Source organism: Triturus cristatus, chromosome 8, assembly GCF_964204655.1.
Source record: "Triturus cristatus chromosome 8, aTriCri1.1, whole genome shotgun sequence".
Lineage (NCBI taxonomy): Eukaryota > Metazoa > Chordata > Amphibia > Caudata > Salamandridae > Triturus > Triturus cristatus.
The window spans coordinates 1,000,233,194-1,000,256,664 of NC_140591.1; positions in this window are offsets into that span (position 1 = coordinate 1,000,233,194).

Genomic DNA, 23,471 nt, shown 5'->3' on the forward strand with positions numbered 1-23,471 from the left:
CATCTGCACCCACCCCCATGTCTCTGTCCACTGCTGGGAGTCCTCTGCGCCCACCCCCATGTCTCTGTCCACTGCTGGGAGTCCTCTGAACCCACCCCCATATGTCTGGACACTGCTGGTATTCATCTGCACACACCCCTCATATTGCAGGCCACTGCTGGGAGTCCTGTGCACCCACCCCCATATGTCTGGACACTGCTGGCATTCATCTGCACACACCCCTCATATTGCAGGCCACTGCTGGGAGTCCTGTGCACCCACCCCCATATGTCTGGACACTGCTGGTATTCATCTGCACCCACTCCCATGTCTCTGTCCACTACTGGGTGTCCTCTGCACCCACCCCCATGTCTCTGTCCACTGCTGGTATTAATCTGCACCCACCCCTATCTATGTGGCCACTGCTGGGAATCCTCTGCACCCACCCACCCACCCACCCACCCCCTTGGAGCAGTACACTGCTGGCCTGGACCTACACACACACCAATATGAAGGTAACATGCAAGGCCAGTCCGTAAGCCAACATTCCTGGCGTGTGTACGCCTCGTATCCCAAATGTACTGGTGCCGTAGGGGTACGTGTGAAACGCACCGTACCCATGCATTCATTGCGTGTGTACGTCCGTATCACTGTTCTACTGGTGCCGTAGGGGTACGTGTGCCACGCACCGTACCCACACATTCATTGCGTGTGTACGGTCCATATGACTGTTCTACTGGTGCCGTAGGGGTACGTGTGGAACGCACCATACCCATACATTTATTGCGTGTGTACGGTCCGTGTGACTGTTCTACTGGTGCCGTAGGGGTACCTGTGGAACGCACCATACGCATGCATTCATTGCGTGTGTACGGTCCGTATGACTGTTCTACTGGTGCCGTAGGGGTACGTGTGGAACGCACCGTACCAACGCATTCATTGCGTGTGTACGGTCTGTATGACTGTTCTACTGGTACCGTAGGGGTACGTGTGGAACGCACCGTACCCACGCATTCATTGCATGTGTACGGTCTGTATGACTGTTCTACTGGTGCCGTAGGGGTACGTGTGGAACGCACCATACCCATGCATTCATTGCGTGTGTACGGTCCGTATGACTGTTCTACTGGTGCCGTAGGGGTACATGTGGAACGCACCGTACCCACACATTCATTGCATGTGTACGGTCTGTATGACTGTTCTACTGGTGCCGTAGGGGTACGTGTGGAACGCACCGTACCTACGCATTCATTGCGTGTGTGCGGTCCGTATGACTGTTCTACTGGTGCCGTAGGGGTACGTTCGCTATTACGAATGCCTTTGCATTGAGATATAAGTTCCTGATTGCACATAAAAAATTACAAGAGAAAGCAAATTTGATTAATAAGGGGGTTCCACTGTACCATGTCAAATGCTTTTTCTGCATCCCATGTTAATTCTCTCATAGATTTAAGACTAGAGCCCGAACCACTGAATAGAATTCCACCAATTGTGGTAGAAAGGTAGATCATGGTCCAGAAAGTGACCATTTTGTGATTTGGTGTAAATCCATTCAGTAGTTTTTGAGATATTAAAGGAAAAATAAATGTGTATATCTAGCAACGCGAACCCTTAATGAATCCATCACTGCGCTTCGCGAACCCACATGACAACAAAATGCAGTGATTGACTGGCAGCAACCTGAGTAGAAAGCTGCTCCTGCCATTTTAGACAGCAGGAAACGGTCCCCAGCAGAAAAAATAAAGATGAAATATAGTAGAAGGGGGCAGGGTAGAGGTGCCTTGATCCCCTGGGAGAAAAATAGGGGTCTGTGAGGGACCCCTGATGGAGAAGAAAATGCTCAGAAAATATTTTTTTCCCTGTGTGGGGATTTCCAAACCCGTCTTACACTTAGCGTGCCCCGAGTAACTTTGCAACGGATTTGCAAATTCTGTGGAATAAAAAAAATATATAGTCAGACACGCAGTCAGGCACTCATGTACCAACTCACAGATCCATTCAGACACTCACACTCCTACTCAGACCTACTCTGTGACTCAGGCACCCACTCACTGACCTTCCCTGAGATTCACATACCCACTCAGTGACCCACACAGACATTCACGCATCTATTCCAAATCCCACTCAGACACTCATGCATCCCCTCACAGACCCACTCACACATTCACTTACCCACTCACAGATCTACTCAGAGACTCATGCACCCATTCACAGGCCTACTCAGAGAATCATGCACCCACTGATACACATATATACCTATTCACAGACCCACTCAGACACTCACACACCCACTCACAGACTCACATAGAAGACCAGGACACAGGTTATGGTATTGCTAACTCCACACAAGTGATTGCAAAGTTTAACACAGTTTCTTCAGAGAAAACAAACTGTGTTTGTATTTGTTGTCGATACACTCACTACAAAAGCCAGACTCTCAATGTTGTTTTGTTTTTATAAACTGAACGAGAGAACAGAGATAAGTGACAAGAATTTGCTATATATTTATTTGTAGAGGAATGTTTTGATTTGTCGACGTGGCAAATTATATGTAAGTATTGCTATGATAAGTTAGATGATTACAAAATGCCAGCCAGAGCAATACATAACAAGTTAAAATTGGTATGAATTCCAGAAGAACTTTTAGAATTAAATATTTATGAATCAATTCTCATATAATGTATACGCCTTTTTCAAGCAATAGTTCATATGAGCCAAAAACTGGGAAATTGCTACCAGCAGAGCTACAGAAAGGCCTAAAGGAAGAATTGTCTACTTACCGTTCGATTTGAAACAAGATATTCCAACTGTGGGTGCAGAGAGAGATATTGATGAACCACATATCATTCTTGTAAATGGTGTGCCTTCCAAAGACACAGAAATATGGAAAAGGTTAGTGAATGTTAATAAAGTCAAACAAAGCTACATTATATCTCATACTAAATAATATTTATTACAAAAATGTTGATGTTATTGGAGATCTAAGTTGTATGGAGGATAAAACATTACCATCAGTGGAAAGACTGAAAAAGTGTACAGGTCCAAATCAACAGAAATATATGAACACTATAGTATCCATCCATTGCATTCCAAAGAAGTCATTGGCAATGCTATGTATTAATCTCTTTCAAATGAAACAAGTAAAAGGATCTCCAAGAGTGTGTGGTAGAAACATTTAGATGCCCACTGTTTTCCACAACTATTTTTCACTGGAGCAGGTGGCCAGTATGATGCCACCCCTTACAAATACCAGCAACTGAATACAGGTCAACCAGATTATATTCAGAGGACCTTAAATTTCACCAGTGTATTCCATACATATTCCATCTATTATTTGAGAGTGGCTTGTCTGGACTAGTCTATGCTGTAAGCCACATAGTTGAGACAAGAGTTAATTTAAAACATCTATCTGTAAAGGAATTCATTGACAAAGTTCCTGAGAAGGATGAGAAGTTGGAATAATATTTGATTACTTTGATCGTGTACCAACATGGGACCCATATAGCCACTCACACACCCACTTACATACCTATTCACACACCCACACAGACACTCACACACATACTCACTCACCCACATATCACTCATGCACCTGCTCACTTGCCTATAGAGCCCCTCATGCACCCTGACACTTATACAACCACTTAAACCCACTCACACATCCATACAGCTACTCACATACCAACTCACTCACCATACAGCTATTCACACAGCTATTTACTCAACCATACAGCCATTGACACAACCAGTCACTCATCCATAGTGCCACTCACACACCCACTCAGTCTCCTATACAGTAACTCACACTCACTAACTCATACGGCCACTCATTCACCCAAACAATGACTCACACATAGACTTACATACCCATGAACCACTCATGCACCCACACACTCACCCATACAGCCATTCATATATCTGTTCACTCACATACAGCCCCTCACACACACACTCACTCACCAATACACCACTAATGCATTCACTTACTCACCCACTCACTCACCCATACAGCTACTCACACATACCCTCACTCTTCCATACACTACTCATGCACCCAGCCACTCACCCATAGACCCACTCACAAACACACAATTTCACCTGTATAGCTACTTACCCCCACTCACTCACCCATACAGTTACTCACACAAACACTCCCTCACCCATACACCACTCATGTATCCAGTTATGCACCCATAGAGCCACTCACACACACCCACTCATTTACCCATACAGCTACTCACACATGCATTCACTCACCCATACTACACTCACACATGCACTCTCAACCATAAAGACACTCACACAAACCCTCACTGACCCATATATCCAATGACACAGCCACTCACCCATGCAGCTACTCACACACCTATACAACCACTCATACACACACTTACTCACCCATTTATCAGTTATGCACCCACTCAGTCACCCACACAGCTACTCATGCACCCTCTGACTCACCCATACAGCCACTGACACACCCACTCAGTCACCTATACAAGCACCCAGACACCCACGCACTCATCCATACATTCACTAACACACTGACAGAGATAGCAAAACATATTCACACTGTTATAAACATACATATTACATTTAATTTTATTTTACATTCTAAAACCAGAATAGGTGGTTCTAACATGAATCATTTTTTTAACCTAGTTTTATCTTTTATTGAATTTGTAAACAATTTTTTGTTTTGTTTTTAACTCTAAAATGTATTACCTGAGAACAAAATGCACAAAACGTGTGCAGCAAATGTTATAAAAGAAAAAAACTAACACTTGTGGGTGTTGCAAATTTCAACTAGAGCAGGGATTGACTGCTCAACCATGCTCAAACTTTTCTTTCCTAAGCAAAATTGTCCCCGCTTTGCAAACTCTGGAGATGTTTCTGGTACTTGGGCACACTTGAGGAGCTGAAGAGTTGCCTGGACATGTATCATCTACTGCAGGTGTTGCGTGCTGGCTCCTCTCCTGCTCTTTCAAAGCACGCGTAATGTGTATATGGTGAATGGTATTCAAGTGCTTCAACATGCTTGAAGTACCACAAGAGTACTTCTTGTCTTTTGGCAAATATTGCACTTCACCTTCTTGGTAACTACTTTTTTTTCTCCTGATGGGGTGTTAAAAAATTGCCATGCAAGTCTCCCCTTCTTTGGTCTTGTTTCCTCCTCTGATCAAAATCTTTCATGGGCCTCTGGCTGATTCTCGGGAGCAGCTGTCCTTTTTTCCCAAGAATAAACAAACTAAAACACCAAAGCCAAAACAAAATATTACTAGGAATGGAGAAGTGTGAAAAATCCCAGCCACTCCTAAAGGATGCAGAAAATGGAAGGGACCTTCCAGTATTAGTGATTGAAAAATGTTTCAACGAGTCAAATCCATTTATTTATGTTTCACATGGGATTTGCAATGAAGTTGAGGCCTCATCGGGAATCTCAAAAATATATTTAAATGAGTTTTAAAAAGCTTTTTCCTTATATTTATGATTTTATTTTTACTTTAGAAGCAAACCACTTTCCTTAAACAATATAGCTAAAGTGTCTATATATGTTTTTAAGTACTGCTCAAAAACTCTCAGGCGTCACAACTCTATAATCATATAGTTAGGAGGAGGAACAGTGTTTAGGTTATGGGAGCTCAGCACATGCCTGTGGCACCTAGTTGTACAGAGGCACACTGTCCTTGCATACCTACCAAGTATTTATATTGCTATTGTATGACATTTCAATTGTTTCAGTGTACTTCTAAATGAAATTCCAAGGGCAAATGTGTGACACGTTGAATGACCTCTTAAAATGGGGGAAAATACTGAGTTGCATATTCACTGTGCTTTCATTCATAGGTTGAGACTTCGTAGCACTATAAGTACACAAGTCAGTAGCCACCTCCCCTATCCTGGTTCCCTGTCAACTAGGATTCTGTTCCTTTACTATCTGGCTACACTCACTGACACCTGCAGTGCTTACATTAATCAAAAAGATTTCATAACTCAAATGAATGTGTTTTCTGGCGATTACTTTATCTTTCATGCATCTTACATTTTAAGTACGACGTGGGCCTTTAAATTATATGCTGTTTCCTGCAGGTGAAAACAACCGTAAATAGTGTCAGGAATAAAAATAGTTTGTCCTTCCAGGTATGACTTTAACTCCCTTGGCCTGCCCTGCCGCCACTGCAGCACTCAAGTTTCTCAAGTGAATACTTGTGCTAGACTCACCTGTTTTAATTTGAAGTTGCTGCCAGGCTAGGCCTGCAGAGTGGGTCTTCAAGCCCAGTATGCGACTGAGTTGCAGACAGTTATGAGGTTGCAGGTCTTCTACCAGGCAAGGCTTCTCTTTGACCTTCTTGGTCACTGTCTCTCACTGTTACAATATGTGCCGGCTGGTAGTGCGATCTTTCAACTGAGCCCGCCAGAAAAATTCAGTCACTGGCCAATCATTGCAGGTTTTCTCGTTCTGTTGAAAAACTTTGGGCAATTATATTCTTGTTTTTAATTTTTACAAGTTAAGCACTGAATATAACAGTAACTCGTATTCCATGCTTGAATAGGTTAGAGTGAAAACCTTGGCATAAAAGAAAGGGTGATGAGGAGCAACAAGATAGCCAAATCTCATTTAACCCAGGACAATATGTTAGCAAAGTCAGGCCCTGGTTAGTATTAAGTACCCTTCTTTGGTGGAGATGTACCTCTTTTTAGTCACATTCTCTTCTCTAAATGAGAATATATGATATCCCAGATTTCTAGAAGAAGAAACATGAGGATCAATCATACTGATAAAAGACACACAAGGTCACCAACCCATACAATCACTCACACAGCCACAAAACCACTCACACACACACTAACAGACCCATACAGCCACTCACACACCCACTCTATGATCTACACAGCCAGTCTCACACACACTCTCAAACGTTTACAGGTTACAGTTAGGAAATAAAATTCACTAAACAAACCAAAGGTTACAGGGACAATATTCTTAGGAAATAGCATTTTGAAAACAGTAAAAATTCACTGAAATAACCAAAGCTTACAGGCACTTTATAGTTAGGAAATAGAATTAGAAAAAAACATAGAAATTAAATGAAAAACTGAAGGTTGCAGAGACGTTATAGTCAGGTGCAGATTTCACTCATACAAAACCATAGAAATTTAGCAGTTATAGTTGCCTGAGCTAATAATAACGTATGCCCCCACAATGCACTGCTTCTGACTTCACATATTACATCATTCATGACATGGTCAGTGACATCACTGATGACATCACTGATGACATCTCAAAAGACATCACTGATGACCTAATTGAGGACATCATCCAGTGATGTTGGAGTGTTTTCTCAAAGTTTAGGGTTAAACATATATGCTAAGGTACTACAAAAGTTAAATTAGTATACTTTGTGTTCTACTAATGAGGGATACTATCTCTAAGATATATTATGTGAGTGGTATCCATGTGTGAGTGTGTGTGTTAGTTGCTGTATTGGTGTGTGATTGGGTGAGTGAGTGGCTGCATGGGTGAATAAGTAGGAGTGTAAGTGATTTTATGTGAGAATAAGTAGGTGTGGCTATGTGTGTAGCTGTATTGGTGAGTGAGTATATATATGAGTGGCTGTATGGGTGAGTGAGTGGCTGTGTGAGTGGATGTATGGTACTTGTATGGGACTGTATGGGAGAGTAAGTGGGTATCTGTATGGTTGTATGAGTGAGTGACTGGGTGTGCAAGTAGCTGTATGTGTGAGTGAGTGGCTGTTTGAGAGATCGTTTGGTTAATTGAGTTGGTGTGTAAGTGGCTGTATTCCAGAGTGAGTGTCTATGTGAATGGCTATATGGGTGAGTGAGTGATTGTGTGAGTACTTGTGTGAGTCTGTAAATGTGTATGTGAGGGGTTGTGTGAGTGGGTGTATGAGAGGTTGTATAGGGGTATGAATGGGTGTGTGAGTGGTTCTGTGGATAATGTCATCAGTGAAGTCATTTGAGATGTCATCAGTGATGTCACTGAGCCTCTCATGAGTGATGTAATATGTGATGCCACAAGCAGTGCATTGCAGGGAGTAAGTTATAGTCAAATCAGGTAACTATAACTGCTGAATTTCAATGGTTTTGTGTGAGAGAAAACTGAGCCTAACTATAATGTCCCTGTAACCTTTGTTTTTTAAGTGTATTTTTAAGGTTTTTTAATTCTATTTAATAACTATAACGTCTATGTAACTTTTTCATTTGTGAATCTCAAAGGTGTTTGATGTTATTTCTAAGTATTACATCCCGGTAACTGTTCTTGTGAATTTTGAAGGTTTATAACAGTTTATTTCCTTATTGTAACTTTTAAGAGTGGGTGTGTGAATGGCTGTATATGTAGGTGAGTGGCTGTGTGAGTGGCTGTATGGGCCTATGAGTGGGTGTGAGGGGCTGTATGGGTTTGTGAGTAATTTTGTGAGTAGTGTGTGAGTTGCTATATGAGTCTGTGAGTGGGTGTGTGAGTAGCTGTATGGGTTGGTAACTGTTTGTGAGTACTATATGGGCATGTGAGTGTATATGTGTGTGTGTATGAGTGTATGAGTGGGTATGTGAGTAGTATTTAGGGTGTGTGAGTAGTTTTTTAGGTCAGTGAGCATGTGTGTGAAAGTCTGAGTGGGTTTGTCAGTGGGTGTATGAGTATCTGTGTGGGTCTGTGTGTGGATATATGAGTGTCTGAGTGACTCTGTGAGTGGGTGTGCAAGTGTATGTATATGTGTAGGTCTGTGAGTAGGAGTGTGTGTCTGAAGGGGTCTATGACTGGGTGTGCAAGTGTCTGAGTGGGTTTGTATGTGGGCATGTGAGTTTATGAGTGGGTGTCTGCATGTCTGAAATGACATGTGAGTAGGTGCGTGCGTGTCTTAGTGGATCTATGACTGGGTGTGTAAGTGTCTGAGATGGTCTGTGAGTGGGTGTTTGAGCATTTGTGTAGAAACATGGGTGGGTGTGTGAGTGTCTGAGGGAGTCTATGAGTGGGTATATGAAAGTCTGTGTAGGTCTGTCAATGGGTGTATGTGTGTCTAAATGGGTATGTGACTGGGTGTACAAGTGTCTGAGTGGGTCTTTAAGTGGATTTGCGAGTTTCTGAGTGGGTATGTGAGTAGGTGTTTGAGTGTCTGAGTGAGTCTGTGAGTGGGTGTATGGGTGTCTGATTTGATAGACTGGGACTGTGTCTGAGTAGGTCTATGGCTTAGTGTGTGAGCATTTGTGTGGGTCTGTGAGTGAGGGTGTGTGTCTGAGTGAGTCTGTGACTGGATGTGGAATTGTCTGAGTGGGTCTGTGAGTGGGTGTGTGAGTATCTGAATGGATCTATAACTGGGTGTGTTAGTGTCTAAGTTGGTCTGTGGCTGGGTGTGCGAGCATATGTGTAGGTCTATGAGTGGGTGTGTATGTCTGAGTGGGTCTGTGACAGGGTGTGCAATTGTCTGAGTGGGTCTGTGAGTGGGTCTGTGAGATTCTGAGTGGGTCTGTAAGTAGGCGTATAAGTACTTGTGTGGGTCTGTGATTGGGTGTGCGATTGAGCTAGTGGGTGTTTAAGTATCTGTGTGGGTCTGTGAGTAGATGCATGAGTTTCTGAGTGGGTCTGTGCATGGGTATGTGAGTATCTGAGCCCTGGCTAGGAGCTGAGGCAGAGGGTGTGTCTTAAGCTAGCATTATAATTATAATTGTATTTATGTAGCGCTTGCTACCCCTGATGAGGTGTCGGAGCACTTTTCTGTGAGTAGCACGATACTACAGAACCCGTAACGATTAGTAGTGGATTAGTAAAGGGAAATATGTCTTAATTTGAGTGGTGGACATGCAAGTCTGTTAGTTGTATTGAATAGGGTAATTGTATGTTTTTTTAATGTTACTTCCTAACTATAGTGTCTCTGTAACATTTGTTTTTTAGTGGATTTCTTAGTTTTTTTTTTTATTCCTAACTGCAACCTGTACTCTTTGTGAGTGAGTGCATGAGTGTCTCAGTGGGTGTGTGAGTGTCTGAGTGGGTCTAGGAGTGGCTCTATAAGTACCTCACTAGGTGTACGAGTGGATGTGTGAGTGTCGGAGTGGGTCTGAGAGTGGATGTGTGAGTGTCTGAGGGGGTGCATGAGTATACCATAGAGAGAACTCCACCCCATCTAAGGTAAAAAAGTTCATTTAATAATTATTTCAATTAATAAAAATGTTTTGATGTTAGATGTTAATGTAAATTAGTTTTATCTATTTTATATATTTATTTTAAATGTAGAACAAAATAAACAAAAAAATGCACACAAATTGCATTTTTATTACATTTTTCATGCCACCCCCTGGTCATTAAGCTATAAACTTACATGAGTGAGGATCTCCCCATAGAAGAGATAGGAGAGGTGTAGGGAGAGATTTATACTTGTTGGTTTGTAAGTAGTATTCTGTAGTACTTCAGTAGTACTGCTAAATGTAACAAAAAATGCACTTTAACAACAGGTCCTTATTTCTATTCTCCCTCCAGGTCAGGTCTGGGGGTACTGCAGCACATGCCTCACCCTGAGTTTCAGGGCCCTTGCAACTGGGCCTGTAAAAATATGGCACAGCACTCTCTGCAGCTACCTAAAGGCCTTTTGTCACTATGGGGGCACAAGTAGGGGTATATTTTCCATCAGAGAGAGTGGCCTTATTTCTGGCCATTGCTCGTTCGGCTGATAGTGTTAAGCCCGAGAGGTCTGGTTTTCTCATGGGAGTAGGCTGGTGTAGGGAACACATCCCTCTTTCCCCTAATGACATTATCTGAAGGTTCCAGCAGGAAGTTGTAAATATGCTGGGATTTTTAGGGTCCATCTTTGTTCCTTGACTGGGCTCCAATTTCTCCTCACAGTTTGACAGCGAGCTATGTGCACAGCAACATTCCCACTCCCCTAAAAAATGTGCCTGAAATGTTGCGGAAAATGGGCCTACTGTAGACACATTACTCCTTTTAATTGTAATTTTCTACAAGGGCATGTAATGTGATGGGCATGGACCTGGTTGAAGAGGGCGCTGACCTGCTGGTGGTTGTGAGCCTTTTACTTCTTTCCCTAGGTTCTTGTAGTTTCAATGTTTGGCGCACAAGTTGCTGACTAGTTTGATCACGGATGAGAAGCAGAGGGACAAATGATGCATACAATAGAAATGAGAGCTTTCTACAGAAATAAGCAGCATATTCACCTTTTGCACATTTAATAATATGCGTTTTTATGTTAACGGTAAGGTGCATTTCAATATTATTAGGTGGTACATTTTTCGTATATTTTTTCAACTTCCTCAACCCCCCCATCTGATGATGAAAATCATCACATCTCTAAGTTTCCCAAGTGAGTCCATTTCAGAGTGCACTTTTATCATCAGTTGAGCCTCGCCTTTTTCTTTTAAGACCTCTAAATGTCAATGAGTTATGTAGTTGTTAGTCATGATACCCCTTAATCAGAAAACCTTCTCATACCATTTCCTTTCTAACTTTTCCTTCCTTTTCTAAAACAGGTATTTAAAGCCCAAGAATAGTGCATAAAGAAAAACAAGACAAAGCATCACTAATATTATTGTCATTAGTATATCTTTTGAAATACCCTTTCCAGCTGTGGAAAACCAGTTGCCTTTTGTGGTAATTTCTTTCCTAAAATTTTCAAACAAACTTGGTGTTTCCATATCCTGCAATTCAGGTTCCAAACTTGAAATATTCTTTGGAAAGTTTTCTATTTCCTTACTCTTGTCAGGTTTGTGTGTGCAACCGTTCATTTAAGCATTCAGCAGACTCTACACTTTTCGGCAAGCATAATGTCTAATGCGAGACTGTTTTGTAAAATCATTGATCGTATAGCTATTAGGTCTGTATTTCTCACAAGCAAAGCTCCAAATGTTGTAGTTCCCATTTTGTTGACAACCTTTGATAATTTTCTAATATTTTTGCTGTTTAAGATGACACCTACAGGTGGAATGACTGCTCCAAATATGTCTCCTACTAAGCCAGTTTCTGTTTCTGCTAGTTACTGTTTTTGCCTATGTGCAGGTGTTAATGTTAGTGCATTTATACCTTTTACATGATACATTTTTGGAATTAGTATGCCTAAATAGCAGGTCCCTTCCTAGTCAGCTGCCAGTAAGAAATAAAAGACACACATTTGATGGACGGAATGCAGAACAAATCAAAACATTCACCCCAGTCAAGAGATCTGGGTTAAATCCATCATTCTTTTGCTCACCATGCCATCCCAGCTTAGACCTGGCCATATGCAAATCAGTCTTGACCCAGTGCCTCATGGGAACAGTCCAGCCCGAACTACCAAGCCAGGTCCTCCCTGGACCGGAAACAAGCATCCTAGGATGGGGTGAATGTACGACATTGTTCTGCATTCTGACCATCAAATGTTGTTTTTGCATTGGTCACCCCAAGTGGGACGGGTATGCCCAGACGTGGGTCCCGTGCTCTCCATGTCACTGGAGTCAAGCTTTCCTGACTGAAGAGGGGTGAAACCCCGAAACCAGTCCTAGGATGCTTGTTTCCAGTCCAGGGAGGACCTGGCTTGGCAGTTAGGGCTGGACTGTTGCCATTGGTCACAGGATCAAGGCTGATTTGCATATGGCTGGGTTCAAAACGGAATGGCATGGTGAGCAAAAAAACTATGGATTTAGGCCCAGATCTCTGTACTGGGGTGAATGTATGACATTGTTCTGCATTCTGTCCATCAATTTTGTTTTTGCATTGGTCACCCCAAGTGGGACGGGTATGCCCAGACGTGGGTCCCGTGCTCTCTATGCCACTGGAGTCAAGCTATCCTGGCTGAAGAGGGGTGAAACCCAGAAACCAGTCCTAGGATGCTTGTTTCCAATCCATGGAGGACTTGGCTTGGCAGTTCGGGCTGGACTGTTCCCATTGGGCACAGGATCAAGACTGATTTGCATATGGCTGGGTTCAAACTGGAATGGGATGGTGTGATGGATTTAGGCCCAGATCTCTGTACTGGGGTGAACGTACAACATTGCACTGCATTCTGTCCATCAATTGTTGTTTTTGACAATAAGAAATAAGCATTCTGTCCACAAATATAATAACCCCCTGGAATAACATTCTTGCTTCCCTGCAAAATTTGCCAAGATCCACCTGTCAATTTAAAAGTATGTTTACAATTACTAGTCCCTACATGTTTGCTTCTTTTAGGTATCCTTCATTTATACCACACATATTTTCTCTTAGTGTTGGCTGTCAAGTCTCAGTTTATGCTAAACCATCTTCTTTCTAAATTCATTTTCCTCTTTCCTCCAGACATTCTCCACAACACAACCCTTTTTGTCAGTAGTGCGTGTTATGTTAGTGTATCTTTTTTCTAAAGCCATTATATATGCCTTTTCTGTAGGTCGCATTAAACAGGTTGAATTGTCTGTATAAGCTTTTACACTATCTATGGGTCTGTTAGTAGTACCAGGCTGTATCCACTTCCATTGCTTGTGAGTGTAAATTCATGCTTTCTATTAATAGTACACTGGAAAGTATTAGATCATGATTAGAATAAAAATACTCAAAAATGTCCTCTCCTATAAACTAAAGATAATCAGATACAGCAAGAAATAGCATAAGATAATGGCATATGGTAATAAGTAACTTCTTCTGACACTGATGTAGGTAAGTGTGCCCATACATTGCAGTCCTTGGTGTTCATGGCATTAGTATTATTCTTATGAACAGACATTAGTGGAATAGTCTTTTTTCTTGTAGCTTAAAAAGGAGTAACTAAGGTGTCTTCCTTAGTGTTGTGATTGTTCAAGTTAGTAGCATTATTTGGCCTAAACTCTGACTCTGGTGCTGGATAAAATCCTGTTAGTAGTATAGTGATCATTATTATTATTATTATGAACGTTTAACCCATACTATATTCACATGTATTTCTAATGCAACGCATTCTCTGAGTCAGTTCGAACCACTTAGGGCAAGATGTAGGACCACTGGATTTTGCGAGTTGCAATTTGCGACAAATTGCGAGTCGCAAATTGCAAGTAGCAAAATCTGATGAAGAACAGATTTGCGATTCCCAATGGGGTCGCACATTGCATGCATCATGAATATTAATGAGGCTGTTGCAATTTGCCACCCCATTGGGAATGGGTGGCACTCCCAGGGATGGTGGTCTGCTGGGGTCAGCAGACCACCATGTCTGGGACTGCTTTTAAATAAAGCACTTTTTTAAAGAAAAAAAATGCAGCTCGTTTTCCTTAAAGGAAAATGGGATGCATTTAAGAAATAAAAATGAAACTTTTCAGTTTCATGTTTTAGGGGCAGGCAGTGGTCCCAGGGACCACAGCCTGCTCTTAAAAAAAATTGTGCTAGCAAAGGGGAAGGGGTCCCCTGGGGACCCCTTCCCGTTTGCGAGTGCCTTACCCCCTTCTGAGAAGGATGGTAAACTGCAAGTGTTTTGCGACCCCAATTGAGGTCGCAAAACATTCATACATAGGTTCTTGACTCGCTATTAAGAAGGGACACCCTTGGCACGCCCCATCCTAATAGCGAGTCGCTAACTCTATTTTGTGAGTCGCTAATTGATTAGTGACTCGCAAAATAGGGTTAGTATATTGCCCACACGTTTTTTGCGGTCGCAAACTGGTCTAAAACCCCTTTGCGACCGCAAAAAATGGTGGTACATCTGGCCTTTAGTCCAATAGCCGGTAGCAAAGCTTAGTAAACAGTTTTTTTCTCTTCTTCTGCAGATAAGCTTCTAGCTAGACAATCCTTAACCCAACTCTGTGTTCTTCTAAAATGTTGTCCATACTCTTCTGTAACATTCAGCTCGGGCCTAGGTAGGTCATCTGTAAAATAAAGAACTAAAATAACAAATCTCAAATAGACACAGTTCAATTCTCTTTCTTCTTCTGGTAAGCCTCACATTTTTCCCAAATATTTTCTGTTTGTTTGGTTTCTTTCTTCTTTCTTTCTTTCTTTCTTTCTTTCTTTCTTTCTTTCTTTCTTTCTTTCTTTCTTTCTTTCTTTCTTTCTTTCTTTCTTTCTTTCTTTCTTTCTTTTTCAAATAGTTAAGGTTTCACACTGTACAAATCTTCCAAAGTGACATTCAAAGAAGGGTTCACAAAGTATGACCGTTCAGGTGCTGAATATCTGCGACAGAGCACTCATGCTCTTTTTGATCTTCTTAGGTTTTCCTGATTCAGGTCTAGGCTATTTTCATCATTAGACTTAGCCTCTTTAGGTATTATTTCTGGTATTCAGGGTATTGAAAAACTTCTCCTTGGATTCTTGGTCTCATAACTTCTTAGCTACTTTGCTTGTCGATGTACCCTCCTTGTTCAAAGGCTGGTTCCTTTACCTGGATCTTCTTGTCTCAGGACCACATCAGCAGCATTTTCTCCAAGTGATTTGATCTCAGCTTCTTTTTCATTAGAGATCTTCACTCCACTCTGTGTTATTTCAGGTACTTGCAATTGACATCTCCTTTGAGCAGTTTAACTGCAAGGCTCTAGTAAGAGAAATCAGTTCAGCAACTTGGGCAGAAAAGGCTTTTTGAAGCCAGAAAGCTTAAGCCACATCATTTATGGTGTACACAGCATATACTGCTCTATGTGTGCCATCATTAACTCGCAAGCATGAGCCACCTACGAATAACACATAATCAGGTGCAGTCAGAGGTTCATTCTTAACCCTTTCGCTGTGGCGGGAATTCTGCCGCAGCACTGGGGGGTGCGGGGGGGGCAGCGCGGTGGCGCTGTGCTCATGACGTAGCCACTCCATCATGAGCCACGGTTGAGCATAGCTCATGACGGAGCGGTTCCGTCATGACTCCGCCCAGTTGCGTTGTCCCCCCGCACAGGCGGGGAAACAGCGCCGCGTGGGCAGAGCGGCCGCCAACGGTCGTGGCATGACGGAACCGCTCCGTCATGAGCTCACGGCAACCGTGGCTCATGACGGAGCGGTTCCGTCATGAGCGGGGAAGGGGTTAATGTTAGGGTGGGGTTTATTGCACAATTCCATGACATCTAGACAGGCGTGTTCACTTTCATCACAATTTTCATCACCATTTACAGGCAATAACGTTGAAGGATTCAAAGCTGTGCAACATTTCAAAACAACACTGTCTGATGAGTGGGTCAGGTATTGGGTCTCTGTTCTTGTTAACAACTCCACAAAGAGTGGGACCATGACAGTTAGTTGGTATCCCATCACTATACTCTTGATCTTTTCCAGAATAGTACTTACCGCAACCACAGCTTTAAGGCAACGGGGAAGTCCTGATACTATAGAGTCATGGGTGGCAGAGAAGTAGGCAACAGAGCGCACCCATCTTTCTCACTGCAAAATAGCGTGAGTTATTTTTCATAATCTGGCATTCCTAGTGTCGGGGTGCAACACCATTTTTTTCTTCAACTCTATGGAGGGTTTTGTATATTCATTGTCCCATAGAATTGGATCAGATACCTCTCTGTCTTTCAGTCTCAATAGAGGCTTTGCCATTAAGGAAAGGTTTGGTATTCACTGTCTACAGTAGCCAACCATTCCCAAAAACATTCTGATTTCTTTCTGAGTTCTTGGTGGATACATCTGTAAGATTGCTTCCACTATTTCTGGTAACATTTTCCTAGCTCCCTTCACCATGATGTGTTTCAGATATTGAACTTCTTTTTGACAGTACTGCAATTTTCCTGGAGACACGGTAGTGTCATTTGCACATGCATTCTGCGTTTATGATGCCACAAACAAATCGTCTGTATATTGAATAAGAGTGGATTTGTGTGGCATTTTCATGGTTTCTAAATTACTTATCAGAATCTAGTTAAAGATAGTTGTACTCTCGGTATTCCCTTGTGGGACGTGGCACCATGTTAGTACCTTTTGCTGGAAGACAAAAGAAAATAGAAATTGGCTTTCTTCTTGCAATGGCACTGAGAAGAAAGTCTTACATAGGTCAATTATGACAAACCATTCCGCATGGGAATTGGAAAAATATGGTAGCTGGATTTGGTACCATGGGACAACGGGGCACTATAATATCATTTATACTTCTTAAATCCTGAACTATCCTATATTTACCATTGGGTTTCTGTAAACCCATAATTGGTGAGTTACATGGACTTCCAATTAGTTCTTTCAAGATTTCTTTTTGTAACATGTCAACTATAACTGGTTGTATTCCTGCAACTGTCTCTGGGGTCAAATGGTATGGATGTACTCAGGGGTAGGTAACATTCAGTTTCACCATCATGCATACTAGTTCTACACCTTTAATTAGTCCAATGTCTTTCAAAGTAAAACCACAAACTTTGGCATTCATTGCTTCTTTTAGATCTTCTTAGTAATTCATCAATATTTATCAAAGGGAATATTCCGGTCTCCAACTACTATCTGATCACTTACAATCCACTGTCTCATCATGTGTTTGGAATGCCACACCATTCAGCTTACAGTAAATAGTGCAATTTAATTTGCACAACAAAACCATTCCTAACAAATTCACAGGACTTGAATCGCAAACAACACATTGCTGCTTTCCTTCAAATTAACCTATCTTTACTGGAACCTTTTCAGAAACTCAATTTTCAATTTGTTTATTTGTTACTCTTATAACTTGAATAGTTTTCCTCAAGAGAGAGGTAAGTCTGGGGCTTCCACTCTTCTAACTGTGTACCTGGTAGCACCGGTATCAATGAGAAATGATACGGGGCGGCGTTAAACCTCTGCATCAACATATGGGCCCCTCTGGTCCACCTCTAAGACTGCGCCAAGTATGCAATCTTCTTCCTCCTTCAGGCACCATCATTCTGGTTTGGATTCTGAAATTGTGGCATGTCATTCTGAAATTGATTTGTATTCCTTTTTGGCATATGGTTTAACCTAAATCTAGGATTCCTCATCTGTGCAGGTGCAAGTGACATCATTGGGACCTGTCCCTGCATCGGCATTTGCATTTTCTGAGCAGGCCCATTTTGCATTTGCATACCTTGAGGCACTCACACATTTCCTCCAGTATATTCAGGATTCTATTGACATTCCCTCTTCCAATGTTCAATTCTATGACAGATGTGACAAGCTGTAATCTTTTTACTAGCAGCAATAACTGATCCAAGTTATATGACCACAGTAACACCTCTACCTCTCCCCTGTGACATATGCATTCCTGATTAAGCCTGGGCAAAGCACTACGCTACGCTCGCGTAGTTTGCGAAGTTCGCGCTACTTTGCACTACGCGAATTGCACGTAGCACAGTGCAAACACGCGTAGTGTAGCGTTGCATAGTGCAGCAGTCATTTTTTGCTTGCTCGCGGTCCTCAACGTCAAGTTGGCGACCGCGAGCAAGCAAAATAACATCCCGGCGAGACTTTTTCCTTGTTCGCGATCAGCAACATCAAGTTGGCGATCGCGAGCGTGGAAAATAAACCTCCTGGCGAGATTCTCAAAGCAGGAAGGTCAGGTTTCTCATTGCGAGTGGTCGCGTATGCTCGCGACCGCTCGCGATGAGAAACTACCAGTTTGCGTTGAGAAAGCTGCCGCTCGAGTAAAAATCTACTCGAGCGGCAGAAAACTACAGCTCGCACTGTGCAAGATGCTGTTTTCAATGATTGCACAGTGCCGGATGCTTGTCCACACTGTGCAATCATTGAAAACGGCATCTGGCACAGCGTGAACAGGGTACTACGCAGTTCGCGAGGTGCTACGCGTAGCTCGCGTAGTGCGAAGTGCACTTTGCGTAGCTACGCGTAGCGCTACTTCGCAAACTACGCCCAGGGTTATTCCTGATTCCCTGAAAACTGGACTGTGGCATTACAACTCCCTGCATGTTTCCTTGGTTCCCTGAGCCAGCTTCGTCTGTGCCAGCATAAATTTCTCTTTTATCTTTTTATGCTTCATGTCTAATTCATTGCTACAGTATTTGGCATATCTCAAAATTTTGTCGAGGGACGTATTTTGCCAACTGATGGATTATGTACGAACATATCTCTGGCTTCAATCCCAATACAAACCGGGACACAAAAATCTGCTTATCCTTTTCCTCAGGATATTCTCATCCACTTTGCTGCTGGAATACCTGCAATAATCTCTGATAATTCTCATGGACATTCTCCTTTGACTCGTGAGCAGTTCGTTTAATTTTGATCCAATCCATATCTTTCGGAGGCACTTTGCGCTTCAAAAAGGTAATACCTGCTTCTTACTTCTCCATCATTGTAAGAGGCGGTGCATTTGTCCCAGCCACTCTCGCTGGTTCCTTTCTGGGCCACTGTACCTCAGTTTAACTTTCAGCCCACAAATCATCTGGCACTAAAATGTCAAAAAGTATTCAAATCAGTCCACAGTACCTTTGAACTATTTATGAACCTTTCCACCTGTGCATATCACTGCACCGGCTTGTCTCTCAATTTCGGAAAATTGTTCGTGAATGCCGCCAAATCACCACGACTTTAACAAACATGTACATACATTCCTCCTGCTATTTCTCTAACTGGATAAACTGTTACTTCTCCCTCACTTCCTTCATCTTGCTTCCCTGCAATAGCTCCTTTCCTTTTTTTCTTCTCAATTTCAAATGTTTCAATATCATCCCATCTGTGAATGCACTTGACCATTTCTATAATATGCAATCGCAGTCCTGTAATCCTAATATTTTCAAATGCCAGGTCATCCAATTGAACCCTATACCTTCTGTGTAGATGCACATTTATTATAAAATCTTTCTCATATCTCTGAGCTTGTTCAGTTAATTTGTCATGGGTTATGGCTGCTCTTATCATAGTTTCCTTTCACAGGTACATTAATACTTTTCTTTGATACTGTTCTATGTGTTTAAATTCTAGATATCTCCTTAATATTTCCTCCAACTGAACTTTTAGTTGTGAGACATTCAGGGGCTTTTGTTTTTGACCTCTAATCTTTTAGTGTCCCCGCGTTCTCTGCCTTACTAGCTCCTGCAGTTTCATCAAACCAGGCTGGTATATATCCCTCCTCAGTCGCAACTATTTATTTTGATGCTATTGGGGTGGAAGTACTACCATCCCTCCATCTATGAGTGCTTGCACTGTTAGTCATGGCTTCCAGGCAACTATCAGTGAGTTCTGGGAAGTTGGGACAAATCCTGAAAAAAGTTACTTCTCCAGTAACTAATGTGGCTCTGGTCTCTTTTCTATGGAAGGAGGAGTACTTGCTACCACCTGAGTTACAGATGGAGCATTAACAGCAGGTATTGGTGCTACACTGGTCCTTCATCCATAGAGGTCACTGATGGAACATAAATTTGTGGTCTAGCTACCATTGGTGTGGCAATCTGCAATATTTGGGATGCACCTTCCTGTACTGGATTATTTGGCACTATCGAACTAGTACTAGTGCCTGTTCCACTCTGTTCTGCTGGGGTCACATGTGGTGGAGGTCTCAAAGTCAACATTTGTTCCAAACCTTTGATCTCCTGAATCAGTATCTTACTCATCCCCTTCTTTTTAAAATGAATCTTTGCCCTTTCTTCTCTTAGCAGTCTCTGAAGTAAGGACTGGATATAATCTAGTCCCTTCTAAGATGGCATTTCTTCATCTACACTGATCTTCATCCCACCGGGAATTCACTTAATTATCCACTGCCCTATTAGTCTTCTGATATTTCTCCTTCTCCTTTTTTCTGGCAACTCTCTTCCATGCCTTAAACTAAAGTGGTCTAGGTGGTGGCTTCATTTCATACTACTTTCCTTTCAAATGATCAAGAACACTACTACTAAATGTCCCATATCTGGGAAAACTCATGGCACCCTCCTTCTCGGTAATCCTGCTCCCTCCATTGGTGAAGCCAAGCACATGTATCTAACCGATGTTCTGTAGTCATAATGTATGCAGGTGTACACTCGGGAGGCGCTTCTTCACCTTTACACACTGTAATAGTAACATCCACTCATCACATTTTTGAAATCTTTAAAACATTTCATGTTGACAGTTTAAATCTGCAATAACACAATTAACTGAATGTTATGATTTTGTTCTGTGTACCTCAATTTTCTGCTGAACCAATTAAATTCCAGTTGTAATTTTTCAAAGTCTCTTAATAACAAATCCATATTCAAGATTCACCCTTAGGAATCTAATCCCAGTGCAAGACTGTTACGTCAGCACCCAATCACTGCGCAAAAATACACCAACTGACCAAACCCAGTACGCAACACTGTGATGTGCAACCTCACTCCTCGCAGTGGCTCACCCTCCTTAACTATTTTCTTCATACTGGCACAATTCTAACAAATAATCTTTAAAACTATTTCTTGTTTGCTATACTAAAATTAATAAAACTTCCCACACATTCAAGAATATTTTCAACAATCGCAAGTGAGATCTTGACAAGCGTGAAGTCACCCAAATCACAATGCAGTTTCCATCATTTGTGCAATTAGCTTCAACTAACACTGATCAATATTAATCAATCATAACAACATATTAGCCCTCTATTACTGGTGTAGGTGATGGTGCCTCACACACATCACCTCAAAGTCTCTACAAACAAGTTCTCAAATATTATTTTATCCCGGGATCTTTCGACTACAAACAGTCTGAAATCTTCAAACACCTTTTCAACCACTTGTCAACTATTTTCCCTCACCCACTCATTCTAACCAACATTCATTCATACCAGCAAAAGCACACAATCACCACCACAACACATTTAACCTATTAATACTCACACCTTCAAACCGCAACCGCCTTCGATTACCGCTTTGCCAGATCTTCAAGTTCTGGACATTGGATTCAGGATTCGGTGACTCTATTAATTATTTATCAGTATTATTTTACAGATCCATTCAAGGTGTTAAACCTACCCTCTGCTATCAGATTTGCGAGTGCGGTATTTGTATACAAATTTCCACAAGTAACGTTACTTTAAAACTTACTTAGAGAACCTGGACTTTCCCAGCCCTCCTAAGTTGATGAATGTGTGCTACTGTATTAGAATGGGGCATCACACAAAATAGTCATCATTATTTGCATTTAATTATCAGCCAATAAAGAGAGGTTTGGTGAGGTTTCAAAAGTTTATTTTCTACACTAAACAACACCCAGGTACTCACAAGCAGGGCTCTCCTGGCAGCTGATGTCTGGATTGTACCTGCAAGTTGTCACACACCAACCTGGCAGCAATCCGCAATGCTATGCTGTGACTGCAGTGCGTACTTTGAACTGTGATTTGGCTCACTCCTGATTGACATATTTAACTTGCCTTTAAATCCCTAGGAGATGATATGTAGGACATACACCCTGGACCTGGATGTTAAATACCACTCGTAAAATCCAGCACCAATGATGCAATCCACAGGTTTGGACTAAAAAACATTGATTTAGGCCGACCATGTGTAGCCTGACTGCAGCTGACTACAAACCTATTGTGAATCCTGTCAACATAACCCTTTGTGACAGGTAGCTAACCCTACTTTTAAATATTAGTAAGTCACCCCAAAGTACACCTTGACACCCACAAGGTAGGGTGCCTCACAATCTAAAGTGAAATGTGCAAAATTAAAGTTTGCATGTTCCTTCAGTGACTAGCGGTGAAAGCTATTTTCACTGGCATGGCTGTGTCTGGATGCTAGAAAATGTAAAAGTACAGATTATATACTTATTAACTTGAAAGGGACAGAAATGACGCCAACCAACTCATATTTTAGTGTAAGGAGAGACATGAAGAAGGGAAAGCCTTTGTAGCCAGGCAGGACCAAACCCAGTGAGAGGGAAGAGATGCCCCAAACTGGTTTGAAGTGGACACAGGAGAGGGGACTGCTCATTTTCCTGGCCACACTTCTCAGGATAAAATTGCTCTGCACATGGGAGAAAGGGTATCTCTTTCTTTGATTTTAGGAGTGAGGGGCACTGTGGAATTGTTTGCAGTCGGGAAAAAAAAGAACTGCTGAAAATGTGAGTAGGGTTGCTTCCATTGGTTAGAGGATGTCCAGTAGTCATCCCCACCCATTGCCTAGAGCCAAACATAAATGCAACACCCCAAGGAAATCTCTCTAGACTTGTAGAAGATCAGAAAAGGACTGGACCTGAGAGGAACCCTGAAGGACTGGATTGTCCCCTTTTTGTAACCGAGTACAAAGAAGTGGGCTCCAAGGGTCAGTTGGCGACGCCATGTGGCTAAAGCTACAAAAGGTGTTTTTTCCCTTAAGTGGCCAGTTGATCAAAATGCACTGGACCTGGACTAGACTTTGCTTGTGGCCTCTGCTGGAGTGATGCCTGGTCCCTAAGTCCTATCTCTGAGGTCTCGGGAACCTTAGCAATGACCCAAAGAAATGGCTGCAGAAACTCTGGAAACTGAAGACTTTCAAGACCTCCAATGCCTTCAGGGTGACCTCACAGCAATCGTGACCGATTTCAATGCACCTTCCTCAGATACAGCTTCACACTTCATGGGATGAGCCTGGTTGGTGTATCAGATCGGTGCTCCATTGCGGTTGGCATAATATCGTGCCTAGCTCCCGGTCTACCTCTGCCGTAGCCTATCAATGGCGCATTTGAC